Here is a 14714-nt window from a genome sequence, read left to right as displayed (position 1 = left end):
CCAATTGAGTTTGGCCTGAGGGACTTCTATTGAGTCAAGGTTTACTCACCGCTGTTTCCCCTTTATCCTTTTTCTGGGTTACAGTGCATGTATCATTTGTCTGCACTGCAGACAAATGATACATGGGGATTTTTCATTTCTTACTCTTGGACACACGTGGGCCTGAACATACAAATCGTCATTATTTTGTTTCAGAGTCTTTGTACACGATGCAGAAGCAATTCTGTGCTGACACACACTCTACCAAAGTGTGGACGACGACATCTGGGATTACTGATATGTCTTGTCTTCTGTAAGAGAGAGGAACTGTTAATGTTTCCCTACTGTGTGTCAGGACAGAGATGTTTTTCGAACAAAGGACCATCCAACTGATATCTAAAGAAACCAGCAACATCATAAACTGGCTAATGTATTAATCTAATGCTCAAGCTCATATCAGCAAAGCATTTGTCACCTTCAGATTCTATCATATTCACCTCCTACTGAGTATTCTCATTCAAATCTAATTGTACTTTGCAATTAATCACCACCAGTCTTTAGGCTCAGGGCTTGTGATTACTTGTACACTATTACAACCCTGGCAAGGCTTTTCCACTATTATAAACCATGCACTGACTAAAATTAGATGAATATGGTTTGTTATGGCTGTAGACTGAGTTTTCGGAAAAATCTGGAAGCCGTCAAAAGAAGAATCTCCTGGCTGACCTTGTCCCTGTGGCTGGCACTACATTCCCAGCCAGTCTCACTTGGCGATAAATGAGCAAGTGGTCTGGTAAAAAGCAGCGGCTGCACTGAAACGCATGCCGGAGCCAAAAAGGAGGCAGGTAGGTTCCTCCAATTAGTATGAGAAGTGTGTATTCATTGAATATAGAAAGAAGTGCTTGTGGGGTTTTCTCATTAAAGCACAACAAAAACAAGCAAAGAGCAAGCAGTGCAAGTGTGATGCTGAAGGTACAACAGCGTTATTACATACTTTGTGATAGCTTGTGTTTATGTGATAAGATGGTTACATTCACTCAGTAATCAAAACATAGTACAAACATAACAGGAAAAACATATTTGAATTGGTGAGTCTGTGGTTGTGAATTTGTATATATGTGACTCTCCCACCTACTATTGCTCTTTAATAGAAGAAAATAATAACTACCCAATGGTTCGCTTCAGTACTGTAGCTAGTTTACTCTGTTTGTCTGACATGCCATTTTTTTCGGACTGCACAACATATGGACCACTTTTTTAATGTTCCGATGACCGGTCAACTTGCTTATTTGAGGGAACAGTCTATCACTCTTCGGGAGGGTTGCGACACTACATAGGAAGAAGACACATAGGAGTTACAAAGGAGAACTAAGCAGAAGAAAAAGACATGCATCGTGACAACAGAGACAATGGCAACTGGAAGAGAAGAAGAGTTTCAGGCTGTGACTTTGTTGAATAATTATCTTATGTTTCTTGTAACACCGTATTAAGTGTGTTGATATAACTGAACGTATTATGCATGATGATTGGACGAGTGTAATGTAATAACTCACAAATGTTTTTCACAAATGTTTTTTAAAAATGAAGAAACCATCTGGAGCAAAGATAGCCGTGTCCGCAGAAGGGCACAGAGTGACCATGAAAAACCATAGAGTGGACTGATAAGGTATACTATTAAGTTCAAAGAACAGGAACAGGTGCAAGAAAGGGCCCCCCGTGATAAGTTCAAGGACACCATTAAAAACGCAGAGTGGACATCATTAAAAAACGCAGAGTAAGCAGAAAAGACAAAGCCGAGTCTCTTTTGAACATGCCGACGCACACTACGGTTATCTCCAGATGGTCAGAGAAAAGTCTCTTTGAACATGCCGACGGAAGCCCCGCTTATTTCTAGGTAGTCAGATGAAAAAGTGGGAAACACCTGGCAGATCAAAGGGGGATGGACCCTCAGAATGTGTATATAAGGACTGAACCGAACGAATGATCTTTGTGTCTCTTGGTCGACCGGAGCTCCGAGTTTTAGAAATAAAACTCTTTTTGCATCCAGATCTTGTCTCCCAGCCTGTTTTCTTTGTTTGTAGACTAGCTGAGTACCAGTATAGTTAGAGAATTATTCATTTGTGTTCGTGGAAGATTTCTGACATCGCAGTACTTGGCCCTGGACAGCACTCCATCAAAAAATCCACGACAACTTCCATCTTTTCGTCATGGCTTTCATGAGCCTGCTGGTTAATAAGATTAATGTTGCGACGGCACGAGCACGATGTCAGAGGGAATACACAGAGTGCAGTTTAATGTCTTTCCTTGATACATGGCTAAGATCCCACATAAACATCAAAGTACAGACCTGCTACCTGGACACTAAACTGCTTGCTGTTTGTCTTAGGCCATATCATTATTTTATTTACCGCATGAGTTCTCCCACAACATTGTGCATGTTCCTCCCTCTGCTAACCCCACATCTGCCTGCAATACTCTTCAAAAGACTCTGTCACGGATCATGGACAGGACCCAAGTGCAGGACTCTGGAAACAGGCTGAGTTCAAACAAGTCTTTTATTGACTGACAGCACAGACAGATGAACCGCCGGTTGCTCCTTGACATGCGGGGTGCAGCAGACTGGACTCCAACGCCCTGGACAGACCGGACGAGACATGGACGACGAACACTGGACCGGACGGACAGGACATCAATAACAAACAAACCAACACTGAACAAACACACAGACAGGACATATATAGGGTAGGGTGATTACAAGAAGTGACCACAGGTGAGGTGCTGACAGCCCAGACCTATGGCCCGCCCACTCTTAAAGGGGACCTCACCCTACACCCTGACAGTACCCCCCCCTCCACGACCGGCTCCAGACGGCCCAGGCATCTCAGGATGCTGCCTATGGAAGTCTCTGATCATGCCTGGGTCCAAGATGTCTCTAGCAGGTACCCAGGCACGTTCCTCAGGGCCATACCCCTCCCAGTCAACCAGGTATTGAAACCCCCGCCCACGCCGGCGAGCTGCCAGGAGCCGCCTGACAGTGAAAACCTCCTCACCCTCCACCATACGGGGAGGAGGAGGGGCTCTTGAGGAGGGAACTAGGGGGCTTTCCCGGGCAGGTTTAACCTTTGACACATGAAAGGTGGGGTGCACACGAAGCGAGCGGGGCAAACGAAGACGGACTGCAGAGGGACCAACCAGCTTAATTATTGGATAAGGTCCAATAAACCTTGACGCCAGCTTCTTTGCATCTGAGCGGAGTGGCAGGTCCCGGGTGGAGAGCCACACACGCTGACCAACATCATAAGTTGGTGCGGGAACCCGGCGCCGGTCTGCAAGCCGCTTGCGCTCAGCAGAGCATTGCAAGAGCTTGCTTCTGGCCTTGAGCCAAGCGCGCTTGCATCGCCGCACCATTGCCAGAGCTGACGGGACACTAACCTCCGACTCCAGGGCTGGGAACAGGGGGGGTTGGTACCCATACACGCACTCAAAGGGAGACAGCCCAGTGGATGAACAGGGAAGGGAATTGTGCGCGTATTCCACCCAGACTAACTGCCTGTACCAAGCAGCTGGGCTGTCAGAGACCAGACACCGAAGTATGGACTCCAGCTCCTGGTTCACCCTCTCCGTCTGGCCGTTAGACTCTGGGTGGTACCCGGACGAAAGGCTCACCGTAGTTCCCAACAGCCTGCAAAACTCCCTCCAAAACCGAGACACGAACTGAGGCCCCCTGTCCGAGACAATGTCCCTTGGGAACCCGTGAAGACGGAACACATGTCTCAGCATGACCTCTGCCAGCTCCTTGGCTGATGGGAGCTTTGTCAAGGGTACAAAGTGGGCCATCTTGGAAAACCGGTCCACTACGGTGAGGATGGTGGTAAACCCCTCTGCATCTGGGAGACCAGTGACAAAATCAATGGACAGGTCTGCCCATGGTCGGGTGGGTACTGGGAGCGGCTGCAACAGACCAGAGGGGCGAGACCGCGAGGTCTTGTTACGCGCGCAGACAGGGCAAGCCCGGACATACTCCCGGATTTCCCTGCTCATCTCTGGCCACCAGAAACGCTGTCTTGCCACAAACAGTGTGCGCTGAGTTCCTGGGTGACATGACAGCAGGTTAGTGTGGGCCCATTCAATAACACTAGACCGTACCGGGGAACACACAAACAGGCGGTTGGGAGGACAACCTGGCGGCACCGTCACCCCCTCCAGAGCCCGCCGAACCTGCTCCTCAATCTCCCACGTCACCGCCCCCACCACACAGGTCGGAGGTAAAATTGGCGTGGGGGAACGAGGAGCAGGATCCGGCTCAAAGACCCGGGAAAGGGCGTCAGGCTTCACGTTCTTAGACCCCGGCCGATACGACACCACAAAGTCGAACCGGGTGAAGAACAGAGCCCACCGAGCCTGCCGAGAATTTAACCGTTTGGCCGACTTGATGTACTCGAGGTTTCTATGGTCGGTCCATACCACAAACGGATGCTCTGCGCCCTCCAGATAATGCCTCCACTCCTCCAAAGCAGCCTTGATGGCCAGGAGCTCTCGATTGCCGATGTCATAGTTCTCCTCAGCCGGGGTCAGCCGCCTGGAGAAAAAGGCACAAGGGTGCAGCTTCCCATCCTTACTGCTGCGCTGAGAGAGCACTGCCCCGACCCCGACATCTGATGCGTCCACCTCCACCACAAACTGCCGTCCAGGGTCCGCGACACCAAGCACGGGAGACGAGGTGAACCTGGCCCTGAGCTCCGAAAAAGCCTGCTCAGCTGAGGAACCCCAAGAAAACGGGACCTTGGGGGAAGTTAAGGCATGTAGGGGTGCCGCGACAGAGCTGAATCCCCTGATAAACCGCCGGTAGAAGTTAGCAAACCCCAAAAATCGTAATAATTGTTTGCGGTTACCCGGGGTCGGCCAATCCGCTACAGCCCTAACCTTCTCCCTGTCCATCTCCACCTTCCCCTCTGAGATGATGTGCCCAAGAAAAGAAACGGTGGGAGCATGAAAAACACATTTCTCGGCCTTGACAAATAAGTTGTTGCTGAGAAGACGCTCCAAAACAAAACGAACATGCTTAACATGACTGGCAAGGTCCGAAGAAAAAATCAAAATGTCGTCGAGGTAAACGAACAGAAACTTATTCAATGCGTCTCTCAGCACATCATTTACGAGATTCTGGAACACTGCGGGAGCATTGCATAAACCGAAAGGCATCACCAAATACTCGTAGTGGCCAGAAGGTGTGTTAAACGCCGTTTTCCACTCGTCCCCTTGCCTAATCCGGACCAGGTGGTAAGCATTGCGCAAGTCCAACTTCGTAAAGACCTTGGCTCCCTGCAGGCGTTCAAAGGCCGAAGTCATGAGGGGTAGTGGGTAGCGGTTTTTAATGGTTATCTCATTGAGGCCCCTGTAGTCAATGCACGGCCGAAGAGTCTTGTCCTTCTTTGCTACAAAGAAAAATCCCGCCCCTGCAGGAGAGGACGAGGGTCTGATTATCCCAGCCTCTAAGCCGGACTCGATGTACTCTTTCATGGCCTGATTCTCGGGTTGTGAGAGAGAGTAAATGCGACCCTTGGGAGGAGTGGTACCCGGCAATAACTCAATGGCACAGTCATAAGGACGATGCGGTGGCAGGGATGTCGCCTTCCCTTTGTTGAACACCTCCTTTAGATCGTGGTAGCAGCTGGGAACTCGCTCGAGGTCCGGATACACAGGAACCTCCACAGCTGCTACCTTAACTCCCGACACTGACCGACCGTGCTCGGAACAATCCCCTCCCCAACTCAAAATAACCCCCGACTCCCAGTCAATATGGGGCTTGTGCAAACGTAACCAAGGAAGGCCCAGGATAACTGGGTAGGACGGACTTAAACCTAAATGAAAAGAAATCTCCTCAAAATGGGAGGGACCAAACAATAACTGAACAGAAAGAGTCTTTTTATCAATAGAAAATATTTTGCGTCCGTCTAAAGCAAAAGCCTTTAAAGGCACTGATAACAGTTCAGTGGGGATCTTATGTCTCTCAGCCCACTTAAGGTCCATAAAGTTCTCATCCGCACCAGAGTCAATGAAAACATCAATGTCCAAGGTGGTGTCGGCATACCTCAGTTGAGCCGGTGTGAGTCTTCTTAAAGGCGCAGTGGAGGAGTTCTTAAGACTCACCGGAGCCCTCCTTAACCCAGGTGAGTCTGTCCCTTTAAGAGGACACGCTGCAGCTCTGTGCCCATGCTGACCACAGTGCAAACACAGGCCGCTGGTCAGGCGCCGATGCCGCTCCTGCGTGGAGATGCTGGTGCGGCCAAGCTGCATCGGCTCCTCCGGAAGCTGTGCAGCACTCGGGACCTGCTCCTGCTGGGAGGCGGGGCGGAGAGGGGCGTGCTCCTCCCGCGCGCTCCTGGATTCTCCTCCCTGCGGGTCAGTCTGCCTCAGGCGATCACGGACCGTCAGACGATTCTCCATCCTGACCGCCAGGGCAATGAGGGAGTCCAAGTCGTCGGGGAGATCCACCAGGAAGAGCTGGTCGCGAACCGGGCTAGCCAGCCCGTAGAGGAAGGTGTCCCGCAGTGACGCATCGTTCCAGGCGCAGTCTGTGGAGAGGGTGCGAAACTCAATTGCGTAATCGATCACCGACCTCCTTCCTTGACGCAGCGCTGCCAGCGCTCGAGCCGCCTCCGGTCCGCCGGGACGCCGATCGAAGATCTTAGACAGCGCGGCTGCGAACTCGTCCACCGAGTCACACAGCCGGGATTGGCGGTTCCATTCAGCGGTGGCCCAAGCCTCCGCTCTGCCGGACAGGTGGGAGATGATGTACGCGACCCTCGACCTCTCAGTAGGAAACGCGCCCGGCTGCATCTCGAAGTGGAGACCACACTGGACCAGGAAGGGTCGCGAATCCCCGGAGTCCCCCGAGAAGCGTGCTGGGCTTGAGAGCGGTGACGGCGACATCACGACGGCGGCAGCGGCGGCAGCTGGCGGCACTGCGGCGGCAGCGGCAGCCCGAACCTCTGGGACCGAGAGGCGGGTGATGAGCTGCTGGAGGTGACCGGTGAGTTGGTTCAGTTGACTCTCCACTGACGTGTGTCGATGTGAAAGGTCGTGGAGATCCGCCGTTAAACCAGACAACTGCTCGTCGTGTTGCGTTAGCCGGTCCTCCTGCTGACCAACTGCTCCTAGCAGCTGGTGACCAGAGTCCGCTGGGTCCATGATGGTTGGTTTGTTCTGTCACGGATCATGGACAGGACCCAAGTGCAGGACTCTGGAAACAGGCTGAGTTCAAACAAGTCTTTTATTGACTGACAGCACAGACAGATGAACCGCCGGTTGCTCCTTGACATGCGGGGTGCAGCAGACTGGACTCCAACGCCCTGGACAGACCGGACGAGACATGGACGACGAACACTGGACCGGACGGACAGGACATCAATAACAAACAAACCAACACTGAACAAACACACAGACAGGACATATATAGGGTAGGGTGATTACAAGAAGTGACCACAGGTGAGGTGCTGACAGCCCAGACCTATGGCCCGCCCACTCTTAAAGGGGACCTCACCCTAGACCCTGACAGACTCAATACTCAATAGCAATAGTCATACCACCAAAGTGCACCACAGAGGGCCACAGGACATTGACTCCTTATGAGACTCCTGGACTCCTCTTGTAAGTAGTGTTTTCACTATCGAGATGTGTACAGCTATTCATTCACTTTTTACTCTGGAAATATAATTTCCATGCACATTATAATATTTACTTATTTAACATAATATTCTCACTTATTTAATATTGTAATATTCTACTATATTAATATTATCACATCTATCACAATCTTTTTCATACATATAATTGCTATAAGTATGACATTATTGGCAGTTGTTCCACACATAATAGGATATGTCATACTTATAGCAATTATATGTATGAAAAAGATTGTGATAGATTCGCCTGATATATTATATGAAATACTCTCGGGCCTCATTTATTAAGGTTGCTGAAAGATGTGTTCGCCACTTCCCACGCAAAGTTTGTGATTTAAAAAAAGAAACTTTGTGGGAGAATGTGTGTACCAGTACGCAAACTTTGAACCTTGCGCACACACATTTTGGACACGGGGAACCTGGCAGCGCTGATGGTGAGGTAGAGAATTTGAAGCTAGTGTTAAAAGTGGCTGGACCGGTTTAGACTGGTTTACTCTAAAATCCTCATTTTAGTATATGCAATAAAACTTGAACACAATTCCTTATTTGGTGATGAAGCTCACCAGTAAGAGAACAATCTGCCTTGTAACAAGAGCTACGTCACTCAGTTCCCTCCCAGTAACACCCAATGAGAGGAGGAGACTTAGCTGGAAGACTATGAAACAGGCAGCATTTCCGGCAGGCGCTCTCTCTCTCTCTCTCTCTCTCTCTCCCTCTCTCTCTCTCTCTGAGTGTGAGGAGTGCGGTGAGGAGCTCTGAGTGGAGTTGGTGAGAAAGTATCTTTTTTGGGATATTTGAGTGTGTTCAGAAGTGTTACCATAGTTTTATGGTGTGATACTTTGTGGAGTGAGTGTGTGTGAAGAGTGAAAGCGTGTGATTGTCCGGTTTGGTGAGGCTGTGGTGCGGTTAGCATCGCGCTGGCGGTGTAGCGCCATGGCTTCCACCAAGCTGAGCAGGAAGCACGGGTTCAAACTGAGCCCCGGGTTCTCCTGCTCGATGGAGGAGTGTGTGACGGCTGTGGCGAAAGTGGTGGGGGCGGCAGACATTGTGTCTGCTGCCAGAATGAATGGTGCGGTGGTGATGTTTGTGAGGGAGGTGGAGAAGGCTAATGCTGTGATCTCGGCTGGTGTGGTGATGAGGGACACGCTGGTGGAGGTGATGCCTCTGAGCACACCAGCCAAGAGAGTCCTGGTGGGGAACGTTCCACCACCAGTGGAGGATGGAACCCTGGTGGAGCTGCTATCCAGGTATGGAAAGGTGGTGTCTCCTGTGAGGAAGCTGTCCTCAGGCTGTAAGGAGCCTGAGTTCAGGCACATCATCTCCCACAGGAGGAGCTCCTCATGGTGATGAAGGACAGCAAGCAGGAGTTGAACCTGTCCTTCAAGGTGGACGTAGACGGGTTCGACTACGTCCTGTTTGCCACCACCGACACTATGAAGTGCTTTGGGTGTGGACAGGAGGGGCACCAGAGGAGGTCCTGTCCTGAGGAGGGGGCCAGTGGGACAGGACGAGGTGCAGGAGGTGGAGGTAGAGGTGACGGCGCAGGAGGGAGTAGAAGTGAAGGGGGGGGGGGGGGGGAGTTCTTCCCGGACAGGGAACGGTTCATCAGAAGAGCCCAAACAAACATGAATGTCAGAGGAGAGGAGGGGTTCTCTGAACAGGAGGTGTTCAGGATCAAAAAGTTCATAGTGAAAGTGAGGCAACTCCTTCTAAGAGATGATGACGACACTATATAGTCACTCTATCGTATTTGTGTTGTGGGTGGTGTTCTCCTTTATAATGAGCTCCAGTTTCCGAGTCGCCACTCTCAATTTAAATGGTGCAAACAACATCAAGAAAAGAATGCTGCTGTATGAGCTGGTAAAGCTGAAGAAAATAGATGTGATGTTGGTGCAGGAGACGCACAGTGATGCAGCTAGTGAGATGGAATGGAGGTCGGAGTGGGGGGGACAGGTCTGTTTGAGCTCCCTCACTTCAGTCAGTGGGGGGGTTGCAATCCTCTTTTCCAAGAACTTCACTCCCATCACTTTCACAATGGAGGAAAAAATTAAAGGGAGGTTCATGGTCGTCACGGCGACGTTTGAGCAGCAGCAGTTTGTTTTTATTAATATTTATGCTCCCGTTGATGGATCTGACAGAGTTGTACTTTTAAATGAACTGAACAGTTTTTTAATGCACTGTGATTCCACTGATTTCTTGTTTTTAGGGGATTTTAACTGTACGCAGGATGACCTTTTAGACAGGAACCACAGAGAACCTCACAAACAGTCCCAGAGAGTTTTTAACAGCCTGGCCCAGACGCATGACCTAGTGGACGTCTGGAGGAGGAAGAATGGAAGAACCAGACAGTACTCCTGGAGTTCTTTTAGAGACGGCTCTATCTCACTGGCCAGACTGGACAGGTTTTATTGTTTTAGCACAACTGACGGAGAGCCTCAGGGACGAGACGCTGCCCCCGAGCTGCAGGAGGGCGGTGATCACGCTGCTGCCCAAGAAAGGAGACCTGAGAGACATGAAAAACTGGAGGCCGGTCTCCCTCCTGTGTACCGATTATAAGATCCTCTCCAAGGCCCTGGCCAACAGGCTCAGAGGGGTGCTGGACGACGTCATCCATCTAGACCAGACCTACTGTGTGCCCGGCAGGTCCATCAGAGACAATGTGTCTCTAATTCGTGATGTTTTGGACGTCTCTAGTTTTTTGGGAGCAGATGTTGGTCTCATTTCGTTGGACCAAGAAAAAGCTTTTGACCGGGTTGAGCACCTCTATCTGTGGAACGTTCTGGTCCAGTTTGGTCTCAACCCAGGTCTGATAGCAATGATCAAGGTGTTGTACCAGGACATTGAGAGTGTACTGAAGATCAACGGGGGGCTGAGTGCTCCTTTTAAGGTCAGGAGGGGGGTCCAGCAGGGCTGTGCTCTCTCAGGTATGCTCTACGCCCTGTCCATTGAACCTCTGCTCCACAACATCCGGTCCGCTGTCAGCGGCTTCAGTCCTCCAGGTTTTAAAAAGGTTTTATCTGCGTATGCTGATGACATCATTGTTTTAATATCCACTCATGAAGACGTTGACCTTTTAGATAAGTGTGTGTGTTCTTTTAATTTACTGACGAGGGCAAAGGTCAACTGGGGAAAGAGCGAAGCCCTGGCAGTGGGGGGGTGGACCGGAGGTCTGCCAATATTGCCAGCCGGATTGTTGTGGAGGAGAGGAGGGATTAGATATTTGGGGGTGTACCTGGGAGAGGACGTTTTTATGGAGAAGAACTGGGAGGGGTTATTGGACAAGGTGCGAGGCAAATTGAACAAGTGGAGGTGGGTGCTGCCCAAGATGTCTTTCAGGGGGAGAGCCTTGGTGATAAATAACCTGGTGGCCTCCACTTTGTGGCACCGGGTGGCCTGCATGGCGCCCCCCCCCCCACCCCCCCACCCCGGACTGATAAAGGAGACACAAAGGGTTTTATTAGATTTTTTTTGGGACAAACTGCACTGGGTCCCACAATCTGTTCTCTACCTCCCTAAAGAGGAGGGGGGTCACGGCCTGGTGCACATCGAGAGCCGAGTGGCAGCATTCCGGCTGCAACACATCAAACAATATTTATTGACTGCGAGTAGTTTTTTAGTTTGGAAGGATGTGATGAGTACGGTTTTACAGAGAGTCAACGGTCTTAATCTTGATGCCACTTTGTTTTTAATGGATTTAAATTTTTTTAACTTTCGCAATATGTCATTGTTTTATAAAAGTGTTTTTAGAGTCTGGAACTATTTTCGATGCACTGTGTTGCCCCCTGCTGTGTCTCTACACTGGCTGCTGTCAGAGCCTCTGGTGGGGGGGTCCAGGCTGGACATCCAGGACCAGTCCACACCAGGCCTCACCAGCGCACTGTGCACCAGGGGGGTGGTCACCCTCAAGACTTTGATCAACAAAGTCGGGTGGAGGCTGGTGGATGGAGGTGCTGCTGCTCAACTTCTTGGCCTGCAGTCGTGTCGCCATGCGGGCCAGCTTCTGAGGAAGTGGGCAGAGCGGCTCTCTGAGCAGGAGAGGAGCCTCCTGAAGATGTACGTGGTGGGGGAGGAGGTGCCGGATCCGGAGGACCCCTTCCCGGATCTGAAGATCTACCCCAACTTCAGGAACTGCTCTGGACCATTTCTAAAGCGGGGTGACCACCAACCCATTGATTTTTACTCCCAAACTGGGAAAACTTTGTACAATTTTTGTGCTAAAGTGATCAACTGTAGAGACCTGGACGGGAGGATGGACTGTGTGTGGAGGCGGGAATGGCCCACATGGAAAGAACCTATATGAGGATATATGCACATATATGAAACCTATATGCAGCATATATGCACATATATGACAATATATATGCTGCATATATGCACATATATGCTGCATATATGCACATATATGACCATATATATGCTGCATATATGCACATATATGCACATATATGCTGCATATATGCACATATATGACAATATATGCTGCATATATGCTGCATATATGCACATATATGACAATATATATGACAATATATATGCTGCATATATGGAAAGTCCCACATGGACAGAACCTATATAAACATATATGTTTTAATATAGGTTTTGATATAGGTTTTGAATAGATGTGACATATATAAAATTGGCCATTTTCCTATATGTTATGCACATATATGGACCTATATGCACAGATAGGTACATATTTATAATATATTTATTTATATATATATATATATAGCTCGGGTGGCAAGGCAACGGAGCAAATAACAGCATCCAGTGTGGGCCCACATGGAAATAACCTATATAAAGGTTAGGATATATGAGGCATATATAAAATTGGCCATTTTCCTATATTTTATGTACATATATGTGTGCATATATGCGCATATAGGTGTGCATATGTGGGCACATATAGGTGCACATATAGGTGTGCATATATGGGAACGTATAGGTGTGCATATATGCGCATATAGGTGTGCATATATGGGCACATGTAGGTGTGCATATATGGGCACATATAGGTGTGCGTATATGCGCATATAGGTTTGGAATATATGTGACGTATATAAAATTGGCCGTTTTCCGATATGTTATGTACATATATGTACATATATGTGTGCATACATGCACATATATGTTTGGCATATATGTGACATATATAAAATTGGCCGTTTTCCTATATGTTATATACATATATGTACATATATGTGTGCATACATGCGGGCATATATGTACATATATGTATATAACATATAGGAAAACAGCCAATTTTATATATGTCACATATATGCCAAACCTATATCAAAACATATATTAAAACATATATGTTTATATAGGTTCTTTCCATGTGGGTGGAGCTGCTTTGCTAAGGAAAGGTGTCCAAGTCCAATAATGTCCCCATCGATCACATCTTGGAGAGATTTTGGTTATCTCGCCACCATACGTTTAGCTATCTCGGATGTGCTGTGTTTGGTTGGATTCTTACAAATCCTCATCATTTCAGATACTACGGTCCTTACCATTTGTCGTCGAAGTCGCGCACTTGGCCTTTTCTCTCTTTCGAGACTCTGCACCAACTCTTCCGGAAGCTTTTGCCATGGTATTTGAAAGTCGTGTTCCCAATTTGAGGCAGGTGGATAACATCTTCCTGATGGTGATGGTGATGTGGCTGTGGATGTTGCTGGTGAGGTTGTGACTGAGGAGGGTGAGGAAAGGTGAGACACTGGAGAACAAGCAGGAGTTGGAGTGAATGAGTCTACAAAAAGACAACATTGGGAATTAACATGATGACATATTATATTTTTTAACATTTGTTTGTATGTATTCAAGTCAGAATTCAAGTGTAAAAACATTTGACATGTGTCGTATTATCATGGGTACTTGGTCAAGGTTCTTACCTGTCAACAATGGAGGCATGAAAATGATTTGAATGCATTGCTTCGAGGCATGTTTGAAAGCTGGAGAACACTTATTCACTGCAAAACCATTTATGCTCCACAATAAATAAGTGGTTAACAGCTTCTTACCATGTAAAATGATCCACTGTCAATGTTGTATACAGAAAGAACGTGAATTTAGAAGTTTAAAATGTACTCTCTCCAGCCAGTGTTTAACCTATAAATACACGGTCGGCCAGCATTCAATATTGATGAGAAATCTTTTTACATGGAAAAGCCGTTTATACCACCTATTTACTGTGGAGCATAAATGGTTTTGCATGCAGCAAATAAGCCTAAACACTTTTCTGCATTGTTTGGAACATGCACTTAGCCAATGCATTCAAAGTTTTTTCGGGTATAATCTTGAATGCTTCTGTTGTTGACAAGAAAAGTGTTAGGTGTTGTAGTGGCAATGCTTTGCACTCACGGTTTGGGGCCCAAGCAGCAACCAATCGTCTGGCCTGAATGGTTTTCAATACAGGCAGCAGGTCTACTTCTGTGATGTACTGCAGATCATCAGGCTTCACAGCACCAAGTGCCTTCAATGTATTTTCTACCGATTTCACTGTTTGGTCCGGAAGGTCAGGAAACACTCATTGTTTAGCATCAGTTATCCATTCAGCCATCTGTTAAGACACATAGAAGAGAAAGTCTTTTTGATTTAGTGTAATGATAATATAAATAATAATTATTTGCATTTATATAGTGCATTTCAAGGGACTCAAAGCGCTTTATTATGGTTGGTTATAATGTAGCACAGCAGCCAATGTGCACCAGAATGCTAACCACATTGAGGTGACAAGAGAGGGTAAGAATCAGCCAATTAGATGCAGGACGATGGTTTGGGGACTAGATTGATGAGCCAGGTTGGCCATGACACCAGGGAATCCCCTTACTCTTTGATGACATGTTCCCTGGGATCTTTAAAAGGTGCATTCTGGTGAAAAATCACTTTTTGATGTTTCCTAGTGCGACCGATCCAAGTCAAGGTCAAGGATAATGACAAGGGAAGACCCTGTCATTATTGGAGGCATTAGATGCTACACTATTTTCACTATAATGCTCAAAAATGCTTTGAACACAGGGCAAATTTCCACACCTTGCAGAAAAACGCTTA

This window comes from Blennius ocellaris (assembly GCF_963422515.1).
Source record: "Blennius ocellaris genome assembly, chromosome: 10".
In the NCBI taxonomy this organism is placed as follows: domain Eukaryota; kingdom Metazoa; phylum Chordata; class Actinopteri; order Blenniiformes; family Blenniidae; genus Blennius; species Blennius ocellaris.
Note: the sequence above shows the minus strand (reverse complement) of the source record.